Source organism: Pseudonaja textilis, unplaced genomic scaffold (assembly GCF_049901715.1).
Source record: "Pseudonaja textilis isolate UNSWEBS1 unplaced genomic scaffold, rPseTex1.2 PTEXSCF23, whole genome shotgun sequence".
Lineage (NCBI taxonomy): Eukaryota > Metazoa > Chordata > Lepidosauria > Squamata > Elapidae > Pseudonaja > Pseudonaja textilis.
Genome location: NW_028262868.1, coordinates 1,056,133 through 1,063,718, shown reverse-complemented (window position 1 = coordinate 1,063,718; position 7,586 = coordinate 1,056,133). Strand labels below are relative to the sequence as shown.

Sequence of the window (7,586 nt, the reverse complement as noted above, 5' to 3'; positions counted from 1 at the left end):
CGCTGTGACGACTGGATAAGAGTATTGGCGAACGCTGGAAACAAAGCATGTTTTACTTTGGTCTGAAGTGACCTCGGTTGGCGTCCTTCCAACCGACGGATGCTCGAAGCAACTACAGGTAGTCTTCAACTTAGGACCGTAGTCCGAGCCTGCCAAGCATTTGGGTCGCTAAACAAGACATTTCTGAAGCCAAAATCTGCCTCGTTGGACGACCTCTCTTGCCCACGCTGTGAAGTGAATCACTGCAGCTGTTAAGGTAGCAACACGGTCGCTAGATGAATCCGGCTTCCCCCGTTGATTTGGCGTGCCGGGAGGGCCCAAACGTTGGATCGCAGGACGTCATAAAATATGAGTGCCGAGCGGGCAAATTTTGATCGCCTGCACCGGGGGGATACCGCCAAGGTCGTGAGTGCCGTGGTAACTTCAAACGGTCACAAAGGGAACCACGGTATGTCGAGGATTGCATCCGAGAGAAGGCGTTAACTCCGCTCTTCTTTTCTCCTAGATTTATGTCCGGACGGGAATTTTCCACGGTGGGGAACCCCTTTGTGATAACGTCAACACTCAGCGGGTGCCGTGCTCCAACCCTCGGTAAGTGGGGTAAGAAGGGAGAGGCGGTTGTGGTCACAGCTGACAGCAGAGTCGGACAGTGGGGAGGAACCGGGGCCTGTCCGGGACTCTAGCGGGAAGGGGACTCGGAGGAGGGAATCTGTGTCCGACATCTGGGAGTTACGAGCCGACTCCGGAGGCCTCTAGAATCTGATAGCAGCGAGGAAGAGGGACGGCGGGAGCCCGTTCCCACGGCGCGCCTGCACAGAGCCGCCAGAAGGCAAGAACGGTTAAGACGAAAAGCGGAGTAAGGCTTGGAAATGAGAAGAACATAAAGGAGGAGCGAAGGGACAGGAGCCTTTGCAGGAAGCAACGTTCATTTGTTCGGGTCGGTTTAAAAACCCTGAAGCTCCGCGTTGACTCTGCGCTCCGTTTTTGGCCTCGCCCAGCTCGAGGGCCATTTTAGTCGGCGGCGGCATTTCAAGGGAGAGAAAGGGGGGTCCCGATCCAGCCTTAGACTTCCATCCTTCCGAGGTGCGTCCAGTGAGGAGCCAGGTTGTTGGGGGCCCCAATATTGCGGACTTAGTAAACCGCGTTGAGAGGGCTGTAAAAGCGCGATAAAGCGGGATATAAGTCTTAAGTGCTATTGCTAGTCTCCTGAAGGACCGAGGCACAACTTCCGTGAGACTATTCGCAACCGGTTTGGGACTCATTACGGGTTACGAATGCGTGGAATTCACAGCCGTTGAAATAACAACAACAAGAACAGCACTTTTAGGAAGTGTTCGACTCGTGATTTGGGATACGAAACCCAGCATGGTTATCTCGTTTGCTGTGTTCACTGTTGTTTTTTGTGTATAATAATAATAATTAATAATAATAATAATAATAATAATAATAATAATAATAATATTGGGAAGTGTTCGACTTGTGATTTGTGATACGAAACCCAGCTTAGTTATCTTGTTTGCTGTGTACAGTTGTGTTTGTGAATAATAATAATAATAATAATAATAATAATAATAATAATAATAATAATAATAATAAGCTTGGGAAGTGTTCGACTCGAGATTTGTGATACGAAACCCAGCATAGTTATCTTGTTTGCTGTGTACACTGTCGTTTTTGTGTATAATAATAACAACAACAACAACAATACTCGAGCTGTTGAGCTACCAAACAACCACAAAGGCTGTGAATCTCACCGAAGATTTAATAATAATAATAATAATAATAATAATAATAATAATAATAATAATAATAATAATAATAATGTTAGGACTTGAGCTGTTGAGCTACCAACTAGCCCCAAAGGCTGTGAATCTCAATAATAATAATAATAATAATAATAATAATAATAATAATAATAATGTTTAGGACTTGAGCTGTTGAGCTACTAACTAGCCCCAAGGCTGTGAATCTCAATAATAATAATAATAATAATAATAATAATAATAATAATAATAATAATAATAATAATAATAATGTTTAGGACTTGAGCTGTTGAGCTATCAACCAGCCCCAAAGGCTGTGAAACTCATTAAAGATTATCAATAATTAATAATAATAATAATAATAATAATAATAATAATAATGTTTAGGCCTTGAGCTGTTGAGCTATCAACCAGCCCCAAGGCTGTGAATCTCACTAAAGATTAAATAATAATAATAATAATAATAATAATAATAATAATGATGATGTTTAGGACTTGAGCTGTTGAGCTACTAACTAGCCCCAAAGGCTGTGAATCTCAATAATAATAATAATAATAATAATAATAATAATAATAATAATAATAATGTTTAGGATTTGAGCTGTTGAGCTATCAACCAGCCCCAAAGGCTGTGAATCTCACTAAAGATTAAATAATAATAATAATAATAATAATAATAATAATAATAATAATAATAATGTTGTTGTTTAGGACTTGAGCTGTTGAGTTATCAACTAGCCCCAAAGGCTGTGAATCTCATTAAAGATTATTATTAATAACAATAATAATAAGAATAACAATGATAACAACAACAACAACAACAATAATAATAATAATAATAATAATAATAATAATAATAATGTTTAGGCCTTGAGCTGTTGAGCTACCAACCAGCCCCAAAGGCTGTGAATCTCACTAAAAGATTAACCAATAATAATAATAATAATAATAATAATAATAATAATGGGTTTGGGAAACAGTGTGTGATTGTGACTGTCCCAGGAAGCCTTGGTCAGAACCGAGGCTACTCTCCCCAACCTGGCAAGCGATGCCAAGGCTGGGAGCTCCTTGGCCTGGCCAGCCTGGCATGTCAACTAAAAAAATAAAATAAAAATACCCCTTTGGCCTTTTCGCGTGCATGCCACAAATGCTGCAGATCATTGCTAGGCAGCCGAAGCTGTTGACACGCAAGATTCTTAACCGGTCCGCCTGATCGAGGACTCTTGGCTACGGAGGTGTCCCATTGGGGAAATATCCATCCGGAGGGAGGTGGGAGGAAGATCGGGCTCAAAGAGGAGGAAATGAAGGATGTATTTTAGTGTCGGTTGCACCAACATGGCCGCTCCTAATACATCGATTTATTTTTACTCCGCGAGATGCGGCTAGGGACTCGGGATTCGAATTTCACCGGGGCGGGAGGAGGACGGGAAACATCCGGCTACCTGCCTGACTCCTGAGCTGCCTTTTTACGCCCAGGTGGAACGAGTGGCTCTCTTACGACATCTACCTGACCGACCTACCCGGACCGCTCGCCTGTGTGTCTCCATCTGCTCCGTCAAGGGCCGGAAGGGGCCAAGGAGGTAAGTCTCCCACCCTTGACCGGACGTTCCGTTGAAGGCCCCCCGCCCCCAAATACGGGCACTTAACAGCGAGACCCAGATTTCTGTCACTAAGCGAGACCGCGGGGGACGTGGGCTAGTCGCCCCCCTGTTTGACGGCCTTTCCGGGCCCCCGTAGTTAAAGCGAGTCTCCATAAAGGCCTCCGTCTTCCCCCCGTCGCCAGAAAGGGGATCATCGTGTGACGACTCCGGGCCGCCGCTGCCGTCGTAAATAGGGGTCAACCGGCCATCTTGAGCATAGCGTGTGCTGAAAACCCCCCGGTTTGAGGGTGCGGAGGGTGGGTCAGTAGAATGGCCTGGGCTGGCCTTCATTGTGGTCGTAAGTTGAGAACCTGTAGCCGGATGGGATGGCAGAGACGGGGTTCTGGGTCAAGTTGTATCCCAACCGTGGGAATTGGTAGGGGGGTGGACTACAACTCCCAGAATTCTGCGGGTTTCCTATTCCAAGGGTTCCTGTCGTTGACCACTTTTAAGACTTTTGAACTTCAACTCCCAGAATCCCCCAAGCCAGCTTCGCTAGACTTAGGCTCTATGCCTACTTCCTCTCTTGTCATCCCTTCCTCTGCAATCTGCCTGCTTGCTCTCTTATCATCCCTTCCTCTGCAATCCACTTTCTTACTCTCTTGTCATCCCTTCCTCTGCAATCTGCCTTCTTACTCTCTCGTCATCCTTTTCTCTGCAATCTGTTTGCTCCCTCTCTTCTCATCCCTTCCTCTGCAATCTACCTTCTTACTCTCTTCTCATCCCTTCCTCTGCAATCTGCCTGCTTACTCTCTCATCATCCCTTCCTCTGCAATCCGCCTGCTTCCTCTCTTCTCATCCCTTCCTCTGCAATCTTCCTGCTTACTCTCTTGTCATCCCTTTCTCTGCAATCTGCCTGCTTTCTCTCTTGTCATCCCTTCCTCTGCAATCCGCCTTCTTACTCTCTTGTCATCCCTTCCTCTGCAATCTGCCTTCTTACTCTCTCGTCATCCCTTCCTCTGCAATCCGCCTGCTTCCTCTCTTCTCATCCCTTCCTCTGCAATCTTCCTGCTTACTCTCTTGTCATCCCTTTCTCTGCAATCTTCCGGTTACTCTCTTCTCATTCCTTTCTCTGCAATCTGCTTGCTTACTCTCTTCTCATCCCTTCCTCTGCAATCCGCCTGTTTACTCTCTTGTCTTCCCTTTCTCTGCAATCTGCCTGCTTACTCTCGTGTCATCCCTTCCTCTGCAATCTGCCTGCTTCCTCTCTTCTCATCCCTTCCTCTTCCATCCGCCTGCTTATTCTCTTGTCATCCCTTCCTCTGCAGTCTGCCTGCTTTCTCGTCATCCCTTCCTCTGCAATCCGCCTTCTTACTCTCTCGTCATCCCTTCCTCAGCAATCTGCCTTCTTACTCTCTCGTCATCCTTTTCTCTGCAATCTGCTTGCTTCCTCTCTTCTCATCCCTTCCTCTGCAATCCACCTTCTTACTCTCTTGTCATCCCTTTCTCTGCAATCTGCCTGCTTGCTCTCTTGTCATCCCTTCCTCTGCGATCTGCCTGCTTACTCTCTTATCCCTTCCTCTGCAATCTGCCTGCTTATTCTCATCATCCCTTCCTCTGCAATCCGCCTGCTTACTCTCTTGTCATCTCTTCCTCTGCAATCCGCCTTCTTACTCTCTTGTCATCCCTTCCTCTGCAATCTGCCTGCTTACTCTCTTGTCATCCCTTCCTCTGCAATCTGCCTGCTTACTCTCTTGTCATCCCTTCCTCTGCAATCTGCCTGCTTTACTCTCTTGACATCCCTTCCTCTGCAATCTGCCTGCTTACTCTCTTGTCATCCCTTCCTCTGCAATCTGTCTGCTTACTCTCTTGTCATCCCTTCCTCTGCAATCTCCCTGCTTTACTCTCTTGTCATCCCTTCCTCTGCGATCCGCCTGCTTTACTCTCTTCTCATCCCTTCCTCTGCAATCCACCTTCTTACTGTCTTGTCATCCCTTCCTCTGCAATCTGCCTGCTTACTCTCTTGTCATCCCTTCCTCTGCAATCTGCCTGCTTACTCTCTTGTCATCCCTTCCTCTGCAATCCACCTTCTTACTGTCTTGTCATCCCTTCCTCTGCGATCTGCCTGCTTACTCTCTTGTCATCCCTTCCTCTGCAATCCGCCTGCTTTACTCTCTTCTCATCCCTTCCTCTGCAATCCACCTTCTTACTGTCTTGTCATCCCTTCCTCTGCGATCCGCCTGCTTACTCTCTTGTCATCCCTTCCTCTACAGTCTGCCTGCTTACTCTCTCGTCATCCCTTTCTCTGCAATCTGCCTGCTTACTCTCTTCTCATCCCTTCCTCTGCAATCTTCCTGCTTTACTCTCTTGTCATCCCTTTCTCTGCGATCCGCCTTCTTACTCTCTTGTCAGACCTTTCTCTGCTGTCTGTCTGCTTCCTCTCTTCTCATCCCTTCCTCTGCAATCCGCCTGCTCCCTCTCTTGTCATCCCTTCCTCTGCAATCTGCCTGCTTGCTCTCTTATCATCCCTTCCTCTGCAATCCACTTTCTTACTCTCTTGTCATCCCTTCCTCTGCAATCTGCCTTCTTACTCTCTCGTCATCCTTTTCTCTGCAATCTGTTTGCTCCCTCTCTTCTCATCCCTTCCTCTGCAATCTACCTTCTTACTCTCTTCTCATCCCTTCCTCTGCAATCTGCCTGCTTACTCTCTCATCATCCCTTCCTCTGCAATCCGCCTGCTTCCTCTCTTCTCATCCCTTCCTCTGCAATCTTCCTGCTTACTCTCTTGTCATCCCTTTCTCTGCAATCTGCCTGCTTTCTCTCTTGTCATCCCTTCCTCTGCAATCCGCCTTCTTACTCTCTTGTCATCCCTTCCTCTGCAATCTGCCTTCTTACTCTCTCGTCATCCCTTCCTCTGCAATCCGCCTGCTTCCTCTCTTCTCATCCCTTCCTCTGCAATCTTCCTGCTTACTCTCTTGTCATCCCTTTCTCTGCAATCTTCCGACACTCTCTTCTCATTCCTTTCTCTGCAATCTGCTTGCTTACTCTCTTCTCATCCCTTCCTCTGCAATCCGCCTGTTTACTCTCTTGTCTTCCCTTTCTCTGCAATCTGCCTGCTTACTCTCGTGTCATCCCTTCCTCTGCAATCTGCCTGCTTCCTCTCTTCTCATCCCTTCCTCTTCCATCCGCCTGCTTATTCTCTTGTCATCCCTTCCTCTGCAGTCTGCCTGCTTTCTCGTCATCCCTTCCTCTGCAATCCGCCTTCTTACTCTCTCGTCATCCCTTCCTCAGCAATCTGCCTTCTTACTCTCTCGTCATCCTTTTCTCTGCAATCTGCTTGCTTCCTCTCTTCTCATCCCTTCCTCTGCAATCCACCTTCTTACTCTCTTGTCATCCCTTTCTCTGCAATCTGCCTGCTTGCTCTCTTGTCATCCCTTCCTCTGCGATCTGCCTGCTTACTCTCTTATCCCTTCCTCTGCAATCTGCCTGCTTATTCTCATCATCCCTTCCTCTGCAATCCGCCTGCTTACTCTCTTGTCATCTCTTCCTCTGCAATCCGCCTTCTTACTCTCTTGTCATCCTTCCTCTGCAATCTGCCTGCTTACTCTCTTGTCATCCCTTCCTCTGCAATCTGCCTGCTTACTCTCTTGTCATCCCTTCCTCTGCAATCTGCCTGCTTTACTCTCTTGACATCCCTTCCTCTGCAATCTGCCTGCTTACTCTCTTGTCATCCCTTCCTCTGCAATCTGTCTGCTTACTCTCTTGTCATCCCTTCCTCTGCAATCTCCCTGCTTTACTCTCTTGTCATCCCTTCCTCTGCGATCCGCCTGCTTTACTCTCTTCTCATCCCTTCCTCTGCAATCCGCCTTCTTACTCTCTTCTCATCCCTTCCTCTGCAATCCACCTTCTTACTGTCTTGTCATCCCTTCCTCTGCGATCCGCCTGCTTACTCTCTTGTCATCCCTTCCTCTGCAATCCGCCTGCTTACTCTCTTGTCATCCCTTCCTCTGCAATCCACCTTCTTACTGTCTTGTCATCCCTTCCTCTGCGATCTGCCTGCTTACTCTCTTGTCATCCCTTCCTCTGCAATCCGCCTGCTTTACTCTCTTCTCATCCCTTCCTCTGCAATCCACCTTCTTACTGTCTTGTCATCCCTTCCTCTGCGATCCGCCTGCTTACTCTCTTGTCATCCCTTCCTCTACAGTCTGCCTGCTTACTCTCTCGTCATCCCTTTCTCTGCAAT

General features: G+C 47.2%; 1 pseudogene across 1 annotated transcript in view; it reads left to right on the top strand.

Annotated features, from left to right (window-relative positions):
* Positions 1-7,586, top strand: part of LOC113453280 (phosphatidylinositol 4,5-bisphosphate 3-kinase catalytic subunit alpha isoform-like) — a 72,692-nt pseudogene that overhangs the window by 30,644 nt on the left and 34,462 nt on the right. Inside the window, exons 7-8 of the transcript XR_015740576.1 lie at positions 506-591; positions 3,240-3,347. The product of XR_015740576.1 is annotated as a phosphatidylinositol 4,5-bisphosphate 3-kinase catalytic subunit alpha isoform-like (transcript). The remainder of the gene's footprint in view (positions 1-505; positions 592-3,239; positions 3,348-7,586) is intronic.